The sequence below is a fragment of the Oncorhynchus mykiss genome, chromosome Y (assembly GCF_013265735.2).
Source record: "Oncorhynchus mykiss isolate Arlee chromosome Y, USDA_OmykA_1.1, whole genome shotgun sequence".
NCBI classification, from domain to species: Eukaryota; Metazoa; Chordata; class Actinopteri; order Salmoniformes; family Salmonidae; genus Oncorhynchus; species Oncorhynchus mykiss.
The window spans coordinates 6,082,513-6,097,080 of NC_048593.1; the positions used below are offsets into that span (position 1 = coordinate 6,082,513).

The window sequence follows — 14,568 nt, forward strand, 5'->3', positions numbered from 1 at the left end:
CTCGGGCCCCGACCTCTTGACTTCCATATGACTCTGGTTTCTCTTCATTACGCACAAGCCTTTCGCCTTTTACTAAAGACTTCCGTGGAGAGGAACACTTACGAGTTCAACGTATTTTTGGAGCGGCTTTGCTTCTTGCAGAGCCCGGTATCTTGTTTCAAGAGAAATTGACAGAGATGGGCCAGGATAGTGACTTAAAGACGCATTAGCGACTTTTTCCAAAAAACACCTGCCTGTTTGTTTCCAGGGAAACGGTGGGTGGTTGGGTGGGTGGTTGAGTGAGTGAGTGAGTGGGGGTTGGAGGGAGAGAGGAGCTGGCTTTTGCCAACCCACCCGCTGAGGTCTGTCGAGACCCCCGGGGGTCCGGCGGTTTCAGGGTTCCATTTGTGGGTTATCGCTTCTCGGCCTTTTGGCTCAGATCAAGTGTAGTATCTGTTCTTATCAGTTTAATATCTGATACGTCCCCCATCGGGGGACTACATATTAAATGGATTTTTCGAACAGGGAGTCGGAAATGGGGCTTGCTCCGTCCGCTCCACGCATCGACCCGGTATTGCAGTACCTCCGGGAACGGTGCAACACTTTTCTCCCGTTGTCAAGGAAAAATGCACATTCACAAAGCTATGTAAACAGCTGGCTAGCTAGCTAGCTAGCTGGCTAGCAGAAGAAGAGAAGGAAAGAAACATTCAAACTGAAAGAAAGGCGAAGCGCTCTTCAATGGGGTCCCCCGTTTCCCGCCATTTTACTTAAAAAAAAAAAAAAAAAAAAAAAAAAAAAAAAATTTGGGGCCAGGATTGTGTGTGTGTGTCTCTCTCTCTCTCTCTCTCTCTCTCTCTCTCTCTCTCTCTCTCTCTCTCTCTCTCTCTCTCTCTCTCTCTCTGTGCCTCTGTGCCTCTGTGTCTGTGACCTTTCTTTTTATCCACAGACAGCCCTCGAAAACTTGGAAGAGTGGGTTCCGGGAGCACCCGCGGGAACCCTGCCTAGAGTGCACAGAGTGTGTCTCGGGCCCCGACCTCTTGACTTCCATATGACTCTGGTTTCTCTTCATTACGCACAAGCCTTTCGCCTTTTACTAAAGACTTCCGTGGAGAGGAACACTTACGAGTTCAACGTATTTTTGGAGCGGCTTTGCTTCTTGCAGAGCCCGGTATCTTGTTTCAAGAGAAATTGACAGAGATGGGCCAGGATAGTGACTTAAAGACGCATTAGCGACTTTTTCCAAAAAACACCTGCCTGTTTGTTTCCAGGGAAACGGTGGGTGGTTGGGTGGGTGGTTGAGTGAGTGAGTGAGTGGGGGTTGGAGGGAGAGAGGAGCTGGCTTTTGCCAACCCACCCGCTGAGGTCTGTCGAGACCCCCGGGGGTCCGGCGGTTTCAGGGTTCCATTTGTGGGTTATCGCTTCTCGGCCTTTTGGCTCAGATCAAGTGTAGTATCTGTTCTTATCAGTTTAATATCTGATACGTCCCCCATCGGGGGACTACATATTAAATGGATTTTTCGAACAGGGAGTCGGAAATGGGGCTTGCTCCGTCCGCTCCACGCATCGACCCGGTATTGCAGTACCTCCGGGAACGGTGCAACACTTTTCTCCCGTTGTCAAGGAAAAATGCACATTCACAAAGCTATGTAAACAGCTGGCTAGCTAGCTAGCTAGCTGGCTAGCAGAAGAAGAGAAGGAAAGAAACATTCAAACTGAAAGAAAGGCGAAGCGCTCTTCAATGGGGTCCCCCGTTTCCCGCCATTTTACTTAAAAAAAAAAAAAAAAAAAAAAAAAAAAAAAAATTTGGGGCCAGGATTGTGTGTGTGTGTCTCTCTCTCTCTCTCTCTCTCTCTCTCTCTCTCTCTCTCTCTCTCTCTCTCTCTCTCTCTCTCTCTCTCTCTCTGTGCCTCTGTGCCTCTGTGTCTGTGACCTTTCTTTTTATCCACAGACAGCCCTCGAAAACTTGGAAGAGTGGGTTCCGGGAGCACCCGCGGGAACCCTGCCTAGAGTGCACAGAGTGTGTCTCGGGCCCCGACCTCTTGACTTCCATATGACTCTGGTTTCTCTTCATTACGCACAAGCCTTTCGCCTTTTACTAAAGACTTCCGTGGAGAGGAACACTTACGAGTTCAACGTATTTTTGGAGCGGCTTTGCTTCTTGCAGAGCCCGGTATCTTGTTTCAAGAGAAATTGACAGAGATGGGCCAGGATAGTGACTTAAAGACGCATTAGCGACTTTTTCCAAAAAACACCTGCCTGTTTGTTTCCAGGGAAACGGTGGGTGGTTGGGTGGGTGGTTGAGTGAGTGAGTGAGTGGGGGTTGGAGGGAGAGAGGAGCTGGCTTTTGCCAACCCACCCGCTGAGGTCTGTCGAGACCCCCGGGGGTCCGGCGGTTTCAGGGTTCCATTTGTGGGTTATCGCTTCTCGGCCTTTTGGCTCAGATCAAGTGTAGTATCTGTTCTTATCAGTTTAATATCTGATACGTCCCCCATCGGGGGACTACATATTAAATGGATTTTTCGAACAGGGAGTCGGAAATGGGGCTTGCTCCGTCCGCTCCACGCATCGACCCGGTATTGCAGTACCTCCGGGAACGGTGCAACACTTTTCTCCCGTTGTCAAGGAAAAATGCACATTCACAAAGCTATGTAAACAGCTGGCTAGCTAGCTAGCTAGCTGGCTAGCAGAAGAAGAGAAGGAAAGAAACATTCAAACTGAAAGAAAGGCGAAGCGCTCTTCAATGGGGTCCCCCGTTTCCCGCCATTTTACTTAAAAAAAAAAAAAAAAAAAAAAAAAAAAAAAAAATTTGGGGCCAGGATTGTGTGTGTGTGTCTCTCTCTCTCTCTCTCTCTCTCTCTCTCTCTCTCTCTCTCTCTCTCTCTCTCTCTCTCTCTCTCTCTCTCTCTCTCTCTCTCTGTGCCTCTGTGCCTCTGTGTCTGTGACCTTTCTTTTTATCCACAGACAGCCCTCGAAAACTTGGAAGAGTGGGTTCCGGGAGCACCCGCGGGAACCCTGCCTAGAGTGCACAGAGTGTGTCTCGGGCCCCGACCTCTTGACTTCCATATGACTCTGGTTTCTCTTCATTACGCACAAGCCTTTCGCCTTTTACTAAAGACTTCCGTGGAGAGGAACACTTACGAGTTCAACGTATTTTTGGAGCGGCTTTGCTTCTTGCAGAGCCCGGTATCTTGTTTCAAGAGAAATTGACAGAGATGGGCCAGGATAGTGACTTAAAGACGCATTAGCGACTTTTTCCAAAAAACACCTGCCTGTTTGTTTCCAGGGAAACGGTGGGTGGTTGGGTGGGTGGTTGAGTGAGTGAGTGAGTGGGGGTTGGAGGGAGAGAGGAGCTGGCTTTTGCCAACCCACCCGCTGAGGTCTGTCGAGACCCCCGGGGGTCCGGCGGTTTCAGGGTTCCATTTGTGGGTTATCGCTTCTCGGCCTTTTGGCTCAGATCAAGTGTAGTATCTGTTCTTATCAGTTTAATATCTGATACGTCCCCCATCGGGGGACTACATATTAAATGGATTTTTCGAACAGGGAGTCGGAAATGGGGCTTGCTCCGTCCGCTCCACGCATCGACCCGGTATTGCAGTACCTCCGGGAACGGTGCAACACTTTTCTCCCGTTGTCAAGGAAAAATGCACATTCACAAAGCTATGTAAACAGCTGGCTAGCTAGCTAGCTAGCTGGCTAGCAGAAGAAGAGAAGGAAAGAAACATTCAAACTGAAAGAAAGGCGAAGCGCTCTTCAATGGGGTCCCCCGTTTCCCGCCATTTTACTTAAAAAAAAAAAAAAAAAAAAAAAAAAAAAAAAAATTTGGGGCCAGGATTGTGTGTGTGTGTCTCTCTCTCTCTCTCTCTCTCTCTCTCTCTCTCTCTCTCTCTCTCTCTCTCTCTCTCTCTCTCTCTCTCTCTCTCTCTGTGCCTCTGTGCCTCTGTGTCTGTGACCTTTCTTTTTATCCACAGACAGCCCTCGAAAACTTGGAAGAGTGGGTTCCGGGAGCACCCGCGGGAACCCTGCCTAGAGTGCACAGAGTGTGTCTCGGGCCCCGACCTCTTGACTTCCATATGACTCTGGTTTCTCTTCATTACGCACAAGCCTTTCGCCTTTTACTAAAGACTTCCGTGGAGAGGAACACTTACGAGTTCAACGTATTTTTGGAGCGGCTTTGCTTCTTGCAGAGCCCGGTATCTTGTTTCAAGAGAAATTGACAGAGATGGGCCAGGATAGTGACTTAAAGACGCATTAGCGACTTTTTCCAAAAAACACCTGCCTGTTTGTTTCCAGGGAAACGGTGGGTGGTTGGGTGGGTGGTTGAGTGAGTGAGTGAGTGGGGGTTGGAGGGAGAGAGGAGCTGGCTTTTGCCAACCCACCCGCTGAGGTCTGTCGAGACCCCCGGGGGTCCGGCGGTTTCAGGGTTCCATTTGTGGGTTATCGCTTCTCGGCCTTTTGGCTCAGATCAAGTGTAGTATCTGTTCTTATCAGTTTAATATCTGATACGTCCCCCATCGGGGGACTACATATTAAATGGATTTTTCGAACAGGGAGTCGGAAATGGGGCTTGCTCCGTCCGCTCCACGCATCGACCCGGTATTGCAGTACCTCCGGGAACGGTGCAACACTTTTCTCCCGTTGTCAAGGAAAAATGCACATTCACAAAGCTATGTAAACAGCTGGCTAGCTAGCTAGCTAGCTGGCTAGCAGAAGAAGAGAAGGAAAGAAACATTCAAACTGAAAGAAAGGCGAAGCGCTCTTCAATGGGGTCCCCCGTTTCCCGCCATTTTACTTAAAAAAAAAAAAAAAAAAAAAAAAAAAAAAAATTTGGGGCCAGGATTGTGTGTGTGTGTCTCTCTCTCTCTCTCTCTCTCTCTCTCTCTCTCTCTCTCTCTCTCTCTCTCTCTCTCTCTCTCTCTCTCTCTGTGCCTCTGTGCCTCTGTGTCTGTGACCTTTCTTTTTATCCACAGACAGCCCTCGAAAACTTGGAAGAGTGGGTTCCGGGAGCACCCGCGGGAACCCTGCCTAGAGTGCACAGAGTGTGTCTCGGGCCCCGACCTCTTGACTTCCATATGACTCTGGTTTCTCTTCATTACGCACAAGCCTTTCGCCTTTTACTAAAGACTTCCGTGGAGAGGAACACTTACGAGTTCAACGTATTTTTGGAGCGGCTTTGCTTCTTGCAGAGCCCGGTATCTTGTTTCAAGAGAAATTGACAGAGATGGGCCAGGATAGTGACTTAAAGACGCATTAGCGACTTTTTCCAAAAAACACCTGCCTGTTTGTTTCCAGGGAAACGGTGGGTGGTTGGGTGGGTGGTTGAGTGAGTGAGTGAGTGGGGGTTGGAGGGAGAGAGGAGCTGGCTTTTGCCAACCCACCCGCTGAGGTCTGTCGAGACCCCCGGGGGTCCGGCGGTTTCAGGGTTCCATTTGTGGGTTATCGCTTCTCGGCCTTTTGGCTCAGATCAAGTGTAGTATCTGTTCTTATCAGTTTAATATCTGATACGTCCCCCATCGGGGGACTACATATTAAATGGATTTTTCGAACAGGGAGTCGGAAATGGGGCTTGCTCCGTCCGCTCCACGCATCGACCCGGTATTGCAGTACCTCCGGGAACGGTGCAACACTTTTCTCCCGTTGTCAAGGAAAAATGCACATTCACAAAGCTATGTAAACAGCTGGCTAGCTAGCTAGCTAGCTGGCTAGCAGAAGAAGAGAAGGAAAGAAACATTCAAACTGAAAGAAAGGCGAAGCGCTCTTCAATGGGGTCCCCCGTTTCCCGCCATTTTACTTAAAAAAAAAAAAAAAAAAAAAAAAAAAAAAAAATTTGGGGCCAGGATTGTGTGTGTGTGTCTCTCTCTCTCTCTCTCTCTCTCTCTCTCTCTCTCTCTCTCTCTCTCTCTCTCTCTCTCTCTCTCTCTCTGTGCCTCTGTGCCTCTGTGTCTGTGACCTTTCTTTTTATCCACAGACAGCCCTCGAAAACTTGGAAGAGTGGGTTCCGGGAGCACCCGCGGGAACCCTGCCTAGAGTGCACAGAGTGTGTCTCGGGCCCCGACCTCTTGACTTCCATATGACTCTGGTTTCTCTTCATTACGCACAAGCCTTTCGCCTTTTACTAAAGACTTCCGTGGAGAGGAACACTTACGAGTTCAACGTATTTTTGGAGCGGCTTTGCTTCTTGCAGAGCCCGGTATCTTGTTTCAAGAGAAATTGACAGAGATGGGCCAGGATAGTGACTTAAAGACGCATTAGCGACTTTTTCCAAAAAACACCTGCCTGTTTGTTTCCAGGGAAACGGTGGGTGGTTGGGTGGGTGGTTGAGTGAGTGAGTGAGTGGGGGTTGGAGGGAGAGAGGAGCTGGCTTTTGCCAACCCACCCGCTGAGGTCTGTCGAGACCCCCGGGGGTCCGGCGGTTTCAGGGTTCCATTTGTGGGTTATCGCTTCTCGGCCTTTTGGCTCAGATCAAGTGTAGTATCTGTTCTTATCAGTTTAATATCTGATACGTCCCCCATCGGGGGACTACATATTAAATGGATTTTTCGAACAGGGAGTCGGAAATGGGGCTTGCTCCGTCCGCTCCACGCATCGACCCGGTATTGCAGTACCTCCGGGAACGGTGCAACACTTTTCTCCCGTTGTCAAGGAAAAATGCACATTCACAAAGCTATGTAAACAGCTGGCTAGCTAGCTAGCTAGCTGGCTAGCAGAAGAAGAGAAGGAAAGAAACATTCAAACTGAAAGAAAGGCGAAGCGCTCTTCAATGGGGTCCCCCGTTTCCCGCCATTTTACTTAAAAAAAAAAAAAAAAAAAAAAAAAATTTGGGGCCAGGATTGTGTGTGTGTGTCTCTCTCTCTCTCTCTCTCTCTCTCTCTCTCTCTCTCTCTCTCTCTCTCTCTCTCTCTCTCTCTCTCTCTCTCTGTGCCTCTGTGCCTCTGTGTCTGTGACCTTTCTTTTTATCCACAGACAGCCCTCGAAAACTTGGAAGAGTGGGTTCCGGGAGCACCCGCGGGAACCCTGCCTAGAGTGCACAGAGTGTGTCTCGGGCCCCGACCTCTTGACTTCCATATGACTCTGGTTTCTCTTCATTACGCACAAGCCTTTCGCCTTTTACTAAAGACTTCCGTGGAGAGGAACACTTACGAGTTCAACGTATTTTTGGAGCGGCTTTGCTTCTTGCAGAGCCCGGTATCTTGTTTCAAGAGAAATTGACAGAGATGGGCCAGGATAGTGACTTAAAGACGCATTAGCGACTTTTTCCAAAAAACACCTGCCTGTTTGTTTCCAGGGAAACGGTGGGTGGTTGGGTGGGTGGTTGAGTGAGTGAGTGAGTGGGGGTTGGAGGGAGAGAGGAGCTGGCTTTTGCCAACCCACCCGCTGAGGTCTGTCGAGACCCCCGGGGGTCCGGCGGTTTCAGGGTTCCATTTGTGGGTTATCGCTTCTCGGCCTTTTGGCTCAGATCAAGTGTAGTATCTGTTCTTATCAGTTTAATATCTGATACGTCCCCCATCGGGGGACTACATATTAAATGGATTTTTCGAACAGGGAGTCGGAAATGGGGCTTGCTCCGTCCGCTCCACGCATCGACCCGGTATTGCAGTACCTCCGGGAACGGTGCAACACTTTTCTCCCGTTGTCAAGGAAAAATGCACATTCACAAAGCTATGTAAACAGCTGGCTAGCTAGCTAGCTAGCTGGCTAGCAGAAGAAGAGAAGGAAAGAAACATTCAAACTGAAAGAAAGGCGAAGCGCTCTTCAATGGGGTCCCCCGTTTCCCGCCATTTTACTTAAAAAAAAAAAAAAAAAAAAAAAAAAATTTGGGGCCAGGATTGTGTGTGTGTGTCTCTCTCTCTCTCTCTCTCTCTCTCTCTCTCTCTCTCTCTCTCTCTCTCTCTCTCTCTCTCTCTCTCTCTCTCTCTCTCTCTCTCTGTGCCTCTGTGCCTCTGTGTCTGTGACCTTTCTTTTTATCCACAGACAGCCCTCGAAAACTTGGAAGAGTGGGTTCCGGGAGCACCCGCGGGAACCCTGCCTAGAGTGCACAGAGTGTGTCTCGGGCCCCGACCTCTTGACTTCCATATGACTCTGGTTTCTCTTCATTACGCACAAGCCTTTCGCCTTTTACTAAAGACTTCCGTGGAGAGGAACACTTACGAGTTCAACGTATTTTTGGAGCGGCTTTGCTTCTTGCAGAGCCCGGTATCTTGTTTCAAGAGAAATTGACAGAGATGGGCCAGGATAGTGACTTAAAGACGCATTAGCGACTTTTTCCAAAAAACACCTGCCTGTTTGTTTCCAGGGAAACGGTGGGTGGTTGGGTGGGTGGTTGAGTGAGTGAGTGAGTGGGGGTTGGAGGGAGAGAGGAGCTGGCTTTTGCCAACCCACCCGCTGAGGTCTGTCGAGACCCCCGGGGGTCCGGCGGTTTCAGGGTTCCATTTGTGGGTTATCGCTTCTCGGCCTTTTGGCTCAGATCAAGTGTAGTATCTGTTCTTATCAGTTTAATATCTGATACGTCCCCCATCGGGGGACTACATATTAAATGGATTTTTCGAACAGGGAGTCGGAAATGGGGCTTGCTCCGTCCGCTCCACGCATCGACCCGGTATTGCAGTACCTCCGGGAACGGTGCAACACTTTTCTCCCGTTGTCAAGGAAAAATGCACATTCACAAAGCTATGTAAACAGCTGGCTAGCTAGCTAGCTAGCTGGCTAGCAGAAGAAGAGAAGGAAAGAAACATTCAAACTGAAAGAAAGGCGAAGCGCTCTTCAATGGGGTCCCCCGTTTCCCGCCATTTTACTTAAAAAAAAAAAAAAAAAAAAAAAAAAAAAAAAATTTGGGGCCAGGATTGTGTGTGTGTGTCTCTCTCTCTCTCTCTCTCTCTCTCTCTCTCTCTCTCTCTCTCTCTCTCTCTCTCTCTCTCTCTCTCTCTGTGCCTCTGTGCCTCTGTGTCTGTGACCTTTCTTTTTATCCACAGACAGCCCTCGAAAACTTGGAAGAGTGGGTTCCGGGAGCACCCGCGGGAACCCTGCCTAGAGTGCACAGAGTGTGTCTCGGGCCCCGACCTCTTGACTTCCATATGACTCTGGTTTCTCTTCATTACGCACAAGCCTTTCGCCTTTTACTAAAGACTTCCGTGGAGAGGAACACTTACGAGTTCAACGTATTTTTGGAGCGGCTTTGCTTCTTGCAGAGCCCGGTATCTTGTTTCAAGAGAAATTGACAGAGATGGGCCAGGATAGTGACTTAAAGACGCATTAGCGACTTTTTCCAAAAAACACCTGCCTGTTTGTTTCCAGGGAAACGGTGGGTGGTTGGGTGGGTGGTTGAGTGAGTGAGTGAGTGGGGGTTGGAGGGAGAGAGGAGCTGGCTTTTGCCAACCCACCCGCTGAGGTCTGTCGAGACCCCCGGGGGTCCGGCGGTTTCAGGGTTCCATTTGTGGGTTATCGCTTCTCGGCCTTTTGGCTCAGATCAAGTGTAGTATCTGTTCTTATCAGTTTAATATCTGATACGTCCCCCATCGGGGGACTACATATTAAATGGATTTTTCGAACAGGGAGTCGGAAATGGGGCTTGCTCCGTCCGCTCCACGCATCGACCCGGTATTGCAGTACCTCCGGGAACGGTGCAACACTTTTCTCCCGTTGTCAAGGAAAAATGCACATTCACAAAGCTATGTAAACAGCTGGCTAGCTAGCTAGCTAGCTGGCTAGCAGAAGAAGAGAAGGAAAGAAACATTCAAACTGAAAGAAAGGCGAAGCGCTCTTCAATGGGGTCCCCCGTTTCCCGCCATTTTACTTAAAAAAAAAAAAAAAAAAAAAAAAAAAAAAAATTTGGGGCCAGGATTGTGTGTGTGTGTCTCTCTCTCTCTCTCTCTCTCTCTCTCTCTCTCTCTCTCTCTCTCTCTCTCTCTCTCTCTCTCTCTCTCTCTCTCTCTCTCTCTCTCTCTGTGCCTCTGTGCCTCTGTGTCTGTGACCTTTCTTTTTATCCACAGACAGCCCTCGAAAACTTGGAAGAGTGGGTTCCGGGAGCACCCGCGGGAACCCTGCCTAGAGTGCACAGAGTGTGTCTCGGGCCCCGACCTCTTGACTTCCATATGACTCTGGTTTCTCTTCATTACGCACAAGCCTTTCGCCTTTTACTAAAGACTTCCGTGGAGAGGAACACTTACGAGTTCAACGTATTTTTGGAGCGGCTTTGCTTCTTGCAGAGCCCGGTATCTTGTTTCAAGAGAAATTGACAGAGATGGGCCAGGATAGTGACTTAAAGACGCATTAGCGACTTTTTCCAAAAAACACCTGCCTGTTTGTTTCCAGGGAAACGGTGGGTGGTTGGGTGGGTGGTTGAGTGAGTGAGTGAGTGGGGGTTGGAGGGAGAGAGGAGCTGGCTTTTGCCAACCCACCCGCTGAGGTCTGTCGAGACCCCCGGGGGTCCGGCGGTTTCAGGGTTCCATTTGTGGGTTATCGCTTCTCGGCCTTTTGGCTCAGATCAAGTGTAGTATCTGTTCTTATCAGTTTAATATCTGATACGTCCCCCATCGGGGGACTACATATTAAATGGATTTTTCGAACAGGGAGTCGGAAATGGGGCTTGCTCCGTCCGCTCCACGCATCGACCCGGTATTGCAGTACCTCCGGGAACGGTGCAACACTTTTCTCCCGTTGTCAAGGAAAAATGCACATTCACAAAGCTATGTAAACAGCTGGCTAGCTAGCTAGCTAGCTGGCTAGCAGAAGAAGAGAAGGAAAGAAACATTCAAACTGAAAGAAAGGCGAAGCGCTCTTCAATGGGGTCCCCCGTTTCCCGCCATTTTACTTAAAAAAAAAAAAAAAAAAAAAAAAAAAAAAAAATTTGGGGCCAGGATTGTGTGTGTGTGTCTCTCTCTCTCTCTCTCTCTCTCTCTCTCTCTCTCTCTCTCTCTCTCTCTCTCTCTCTCTCTCTCTCTCTGTGCCTCTGTGCCTCTGTGTCTGTGACCTTTCTTTTTATCCACAGACAGCCCTCGAAAACTTGGAAGAGTGGGTTCCGGGAGCACCCGCGGGAACCCTGCCTAGAGTGCACAGAGTGTGTCTCGGGCCCCGACCTCTTGACTTCCATATGACTCTGGTTTCTCTTCATTACGCACAAGCCTTTCGCCTTTTACTAAAGACTTCCGTGGAGAGGAACACTTACGAGTTCAACGTATTTTTGGAGCGGCTTTGCTTCTTGCAGAGCCCGGTATCTTGTTTCAAGAGAAATTGACAGAGATGGGCCAGGATAGTGACTTAAAGACGCATTAGCGACTTTTTCCAAAAAACACCTGCCTGTTTGTTTCCAGGGAAACGGTGGGTGGTTGGGTGGGTGGTTGAGTGAGTGAGTGAGTGGGGGTTGGAGGGAGAGAGGAGCTGGCTTTTGCCAACCCACCCGCTGAGGTCTGTCGAGACCCCCGGGGGTCCGGCGGTTTCAGGGTTCCATTTGTGGGTTATCGCTTCTCGGCCTTTTGGCTCAGATCAAGTGTAGTATCTGTTCTTATCAGTTTAATATCTGATACGTCCCCCATCGGGGGACTACATATTAAATGGATTTTTCGAACAGGGAGTCGGAAATGGGGCTTGCTCCGTCCGCTCCACGCATCGACCCGGTATTGCAGTACCTCCGGGAACGGTGCAACACTTTTCTCCCGTTGTCAAGGAAAAATGCACATTCACAAAGCTATGTAAACAGCTGGCTAGCTAGCTAGCTAGCTGGCTAGCAGAAGAAGAGAAGGAAAGAAACATTCAAACTGAAAGAAAGGCGAAGCGCTCTTCAATGGGGTCCCCCGTTTCCCGCCATTTTACTTAAAAAAAAAAAAAAAAAAAAAAAAAAAAAAAAATTTGGGGCCAGGATTGTGTGTGTGTGTGTCTCTCTCTCTCTCTCTCTCTCTCTCTCTCTCTCTCTCTCTCTCTCTCTCTCTCTCTCTCTCTCTCTCTCTCTCTCTCTCTCTCTCTCTCTCTCTCTCTCTCTGTGCCTCTGTGCCTCTGTGTCTGTGACCTTTCTTTTTATCCACAGACAGCCCTCGAAAACTTGGAAGAGTGGGTTCCGGGAGCACCCGCGGGAACCCTGCCTAGAGTGCACAGAGTGTGTCTCGGGCCCCGACCTCTTGACTTCCATATGACTCTGGTTTCTCTTCATTACGCACAAGCCTTTCGCCTTTTACTAAAGACTTCCGTGGAGAGGAACACTTACGAGTTCAACGTATTTTTGGAGCGGCTTTGCTTCTTGCAGAGCCCGGTATCTTGTTTCAAGAGAAATTGACAGAGATGGGCCAGGATAGTGACTTAAAGACGCATTAGCGACTTTTTCCAAAAAACACCTGCCTGTTTGTTTCCAGGGAAACGGTGGGTGGTTGGGTGGGTGGTTGAGTGAGTGAGTGAGTGGGGGTTGGAGGGAGAGAGGAGCTGGCTTTTGCCAACCCACCCGCTGAGGTCTGTCGAGACCCCCGGGGGTCCGGCGGTTTCAGGGTTCCATTTGTGGGTTATCGCTTCTCGGCCTTTTGGCTCAGATCAAGTGTAGTATCTGTTCTTATCAGTTTAATATCTGATACGTCCCCCATCGGGGGACTACATATTAAATGGATTTTTCGAACAGGGAGTCGGAAATGGGGCTTGCTCCGTCCGCTCCACGCATCGACCCGGTATTGCAGTACCTCCGGGAACGGTGCAACACTTTTCTCCCGTTGTCAAGGAAAAATGCACATTCACAAAGCTATGTAAACAGCTGGCTAGCTAGCTAGCTAGCTGGCTAGCAGAAGAAGAGAAGGAAAGAAACATTCAAACTGAAAGAAAGGCGAAGCGCTCTTCAATGGGGTCCCCCGTTTCCCGCCATTTTACTTAAAAAAAAAAAAAAAAAAAAAAAAAAAAAAAAATTTGGGGCCAGGATTGTGTGTGTGTGTCTCTCTCTCTCTCTCTCTCTCTCTCTCTCTCTCTCTCTCTCTCTCTCTCTCTCTCTCTCTCTCTCTCTCTCTCTCTCTCTCTCTCTGTGCCTCTGTGCCTCTGTGTCTGTGACCTTTCTTTTTATCCACAGACAGCCCTCGAAAACTTGGAAGAGTGGGTTCCGGGAGCACCCGCGGGAACCCTGCCTAGAGTGCACAGAGTGTGTCTCGGGCCCCGACCTCTTGACTTCCATATGACTCTGGTTTCTCTTCATTACGCACAAGCCTTTCGCCTTTTACTAAAGACTTCCGTGGAGAGGAACACTTACGAGTTCAACGTATTTTTGGAGCGGCTTTGCTTCTTGCAGAGCCCGGTATCTTGTTTCAAGAGAAATTGACAGAGATGGGCCAGGATAGTGACTTAAAGACGCATTAGCGACTTTTTCCAAAAAACACCTGCCTGTTTGTTTCCAGGGAAACGGTGGGTGGTTGGGTGGGTGGTTGAGTGAGTGAGTGAGTGGGGGTTGGAGGGAGAGAGGAGCTGGCTTTTGCCAACCCACCCGCTGAGGTCTGTCGAGACCCCCGGGGGTCCGGCGGTTTCAGGGTTCCATTTGTGGGTTATCGCTTCTCGGCCTTTTGGCTCAGATCAAGTGTAGTATCTGTTCTTATCAGTTTAATATCTGATACGTCCCCCATCGGGGGACTACATATTAAATGGATTTTTCGAACAGGGAGTCGGAAATGGGGCTTGCTCCGTCCGCTCCACGCATCGACCCGGTATTGCAGTACCTCCGGGAACGGTGCAACACTTTTCTCCCGTTGTCAAGGAAAAATGCACATTCACAAAGCTATGTAAACAGCTGGCTAGCTAGCTAGCTAGCTGGCTAGCAGAAGAAGAGAAGGAAAGAAACATTCAAACTGAAAGAAAGGCGAAGCGCTCTTCAATGGGGTCCCCCGTTTCCCGCCATTTTACTTAAAAAAAAAAAAAAAAAAAAAAAAAAAAAAAAATTTGGGGCCAGGATTGTGTGTGTGTGTCTCTCTCTCTCTCTCTCTCTCTCTCTCTCTCTCTCTCTCTCTCTCTCTCTCTCTCTCTCTCTCTCTCTCTCTCTCTCTCTCTCTCTCTCTGTGCCTCTGTGCCTCTGTGTCTGTGACCTTTCTTTTTATCCACAGACAGCCCTCGAAAACTTGGAAGAGTGGGTTCCGGGAGCACCCGCGGGAACCCTGCCTAGAGTGCACAGAGTGTGTCTCGGGCCCCGACCTCTTGACTTCCATATGACTCTGGTTTCTCTTCATTACGCACAAGCCTTTCGCCTTTTACTAAAGACTTCCGTGGAGAGGAACACTTACGAGTTCAACGTATTTTTGGAGCGGCTTTGCTTCTTGCAGAGCCCGGTATCTTGTTTCAAGAGAAATTGACAGAGATGGGCCAGGATAGTGACTTAAAGACGCATTAGCGACTTTTTCCAAAAAACACCTGCCTGTTTGTTGCCAGGGAAACGGTGGGTGGGTGGTTGAGTGAGTGAGTGGGGGTTGGAGGGAGAGAGGAGCTGGCTTTTGCCAACCCACCCGCTGAGGTCTGTCGAGACCCCCGGGGGTCCGGCGGTTTCAGGGTTCCATTTGTGGGTTATCGCTTCTCGGCCTTTTGGCTAAGATCACGTGCATTGTCCTTGACAGTGCTGCGCTTGATCAGAGAAGCGATCGCAGGCCGGAGGGC

The 14,568-nt window shown here is 49.4% G+C and overlaps 29 non-coding genes across 29 annotated transcripts; all 29 read left to right on the plus strand.

The window, feature by feature from the left end:
• Window positions 1–28: 28 nt before the first annotated feature.
• On the plus strand, window positions 29–145 carry LOC118945625. The gene has a single exon (XR_005040740.1). It is a non-coding gene; the product is annotated as a U5 spliceosomal RNA (small nuclear RNA).
• Window positions 146–393: 248 nt separating this feature from the next.
• LOC118945502 lies at window positions 394–584 on the plus strand. Its single transcript, XR_005040647.1, has one exon. It is a non-coding gene; the product is annotated as a U2 spliceosomal RNA (small nuclear RNA).
• A 444-nt stretch (window positions 585–1,028) lies between these two features.
• On the plus strand, window positions 1,029–1,145 carry LOC118945626. The gene has a single exon (XR_005040741.1). It is a non-coding gene; the product is annotated as a U5 spliceosomal RNA (small nuclear RNA).
• Window positions 1,146–1,393: 248 nt separating this feature from the next.
• Window positions 1,394–1,584, plus strand: LOC118945503. Its single transcript, XR_005040648.1, has one exon. It is a non-coding gene; the product is annotated as a U2 spliceosomal RNA (small nuclear RNA).
• A 446-nt stretch (window positions 1,585–2,030) lies between these two features.
• On the plus strand, window positions 2,031–2,147 carry LOC118945627. The gene has a single exon (XR_005040742.1). It is a non-coding gene; the product is annotated as a U5 spliceosomal RNA (small nuclear RNA).
• Window positions 2,148–2,395: 248 nt separating this feature from the next.
• Window positions 2,396–2,586, plus strand: LOC118945504. Its single transcript, XR_005040649.1, has one exon. It is a non-coding gene; the product is annotated as a U2 spliceosomal RNA (small nuclear RNA).
• A 457-nt stretch (window positions 2,587–3,043) lies between these two features.
• LOC118945628 lies at window positions 3,044–3,160 on the plus strand. Its single transcript, XR_005040743.1, has one exon. It is a non-coding gene; the product is annotated as a U5 spliceosomal RNA (small nuclear RNA).
• Window positions 3,161–3,408: 248 nt separating this feature from the next.
• Window positions 3,409–3,599, plus strand: LOC118945505. Its single transcript, XR_005040650.1, has one exon. It is a non-coding gene; the product is annotated as a U2 spliceosomal RNA (small nuclear RNA).
• Window positions 3,600–4,050: 451 nt separating this feature from the next.
• Window positions 4,051–4,167, plus strand: LOC118945629. Its single transcript, XR_005040744.1, has one exon. It is a non-coding gene; the product is annotated as a U5 spliceosomal RNA (small nuclear RNA).
• Window positions 4,168–4,415: 248 nt separating this feature from the next.
• Window positions 4,416–4,606, plus strand: LOC118945506. Its single transcript, XR_005040651.1, has one exon. It is a non-coding gene; the product is annotated as a U2 spliceosomal RNA (small nuclear RNA).
• A 443-nt stretch (window positions 4,607–5,049) lies between these two features.
• Window positions 5,050–5,166, plus strand: LOC118945631. The gene has a single exon (XR_005040746.1). It is a non-coding gene; the product is annotated as a U5 spliceosomal RNA (small nuclear RNA).
• Window positions 5,167–5,414: 248 nt separating this feature from the next.
• On the plus strand, window positions 5,415–5,605 carry LOC118945507. Its single transcript, XR_005040652.1, has one exon. It is a non-coding gene; the product is annotated as a U2 spliceosomal RNA (small nuclear RNA).
• Window positions 5,606–6,047: 442 nt separating this feature from the next.
• On the plus strand, window positions 6,048–6,164 carry LOC118945632. The gene has a single exon (XR_005040747.1). It is a non-coding gene; the product is annotated as a U5 spliceosomal RNA (small nuclear RNA).
• A 248-nt stretch (window positions 6,165–6,412) lies between these two features.
• Window positions 6,413–6,603, plus strand: LOC118945509. Its single transcript, XR_005040654.1, has one exon. It is a non-coding gene; the product is annotated as a U2 spliceosomal RNA (small nuclear RNA).
• A 439-nt stretch (window positions 6,604–7,042) lies between these two features.
• On the plus strand, window positions 7,043–7,159 carry LOC118945633. The gene has a single exon (XR_005040748.1). It is a non-coding gene; the product is annotated as a U5 spliceosomal RNA (small nuclear RNA).
• Window positions 7,160–7,407: 248 nt separating this feature from the next.
• Window positions 7,408–7,598, plus strand: LOC118945510. The gene has a single exon (XR_005040655.1). It is a non-coding gene; the product is annotated as a U2 spliceosomal RNA (small nuclear RNA).
• A 452-nt stretch (window positions 7,599–8,050) lies between these two features.
• Window positions 8,051–8,167, plus strand: LOC118945634. Its single transcript, XR_005040749.1, has one exon. It is a non-coding gene; the product is annotated as a U5 spliceosomal RNA (small nuclear RNA).
• Window positions 8,168–8,415: 248 nt separating this feature from the next.
• Window positions 8,416–8,606, plus strand: LOC118945511. Its single transcript, XR_005040656.1, has one exon. It is a non-coding gene; the product is annotated as a U2 spliceosomal RNA (small nuclear RNA).
• Window positions 8,607–9,048: 442 nt separating this feature from the next.
• Window positions 9,049–9,165, plus strand: LOC118945635. The gene has a single exon (XR_005040750.1). It is a non-coding gene; the product is annotated as a U5 spliceosomal RNA (small nuclear RNA).
• Window positions 9,166–9,413: 248 nt separating this feature from the next.
• On the plus strand, window positions 9,414–9,604 carry LOC118945512. Its single transcript, XR_005040657.1, has one exon. It is a non-coding gene; the product is annotated as a U2 spliceosomal RNA (small nuclear RNA).
• Window positions 9,605–10,065: 461 nt separating this feature from the next.
• On the plus strand, window positions 10,066–10,182 carry LOC118945636. Its single transcript, XR_005040751.1, has one exon. It is a non-coding gene; the product is annotated as a U5 spliceosomal RNA (small nuclear RNA).
• A 248-nt stretch (window positions 10,183–10,430) lies between these two features.
• LOC118945513 lies at window positions 10,431–10,621 on the plus strand. Its single transcript, XR_005040658.1, has one exon. It is a non-coding gene; the product is annotated as a U2 spliceosomal RNA (small nuclear RNA).
• Window positions 10,622–11,063: 442 nt separating this feature from the next.
• LOC118945637 lies at window positions 11,064–11,180 on the plus strand. Its single transcript, XR_005040752.1, has one exon. It is a non-coding gene; the product is annotated as a U5 spliceosomal RNA (small nuclear RNA).
• A 248-nt stretch (window positions 11,181–11,428) lies between these two features.
• LOC118945514 lies at window positions 11,429–11,619 on the plus strand. Its single transcript, XR_005040659.1, has one exon. It is a non-coding gene; the product is annotated as a U2 spliceosomal RNA (small nuclear RNA).
• A 476-nt stretch (window positions 11,620–12,095) lies between these two features.
• LOC118945638 lies at window positions 12,096–12,212 on the plus strand. Its single transcript, XR_005040753.1, has one exon. It is a non-coding gene; the product is annotated as a U5 spliceosomal RNA (small nuclear RNA).
• Window positions 12,213–12,460: 248 nt separating this feature from the next.
• On the plus strand, window positions 12,461–12,651 carry LOC118945515. The gene has a single exon (XR_005040660.1). It is a non-coding gene; the product is annotated as a U2 spliceosomal RNA (small nuclear RNA).
• A 458-nt stretch (window positions 12,652–13,109) lies between these two features.
• Window positions 13,110–13,226, plus strand: LOC118945639. Its single transcript, XR_005040754.1, has one exon. It is a non-coding gene; the product is annotated as a U5 spliceosomal RNA (small nuclear RNA).
• Window positions 13,227–13,474: 248 nt separating this feature from the next.
• On the plus strand, window positions 13,475–13,665 carry LOC118945516. Its single transcript, XR_005040661.1, has one exon. It is a non-coding gene; the product is annotated as a U2 spliceosomal RNA (small nuclear RNA).
• Window positions 13,666–14,127: 462 nt separating this feature from the next.
• On the plus strand, window positions 14,128–14,244 carry LOC118945640. The gene has a single exon (XR_005040755.1). It is a non-coding gene; the product is annotated as a U5 spliceosomal RNA (small nuclear RNA).
• The last annotated feature ends 324 nt before the right edge of the window (window positions 14,245–14,568 follow it).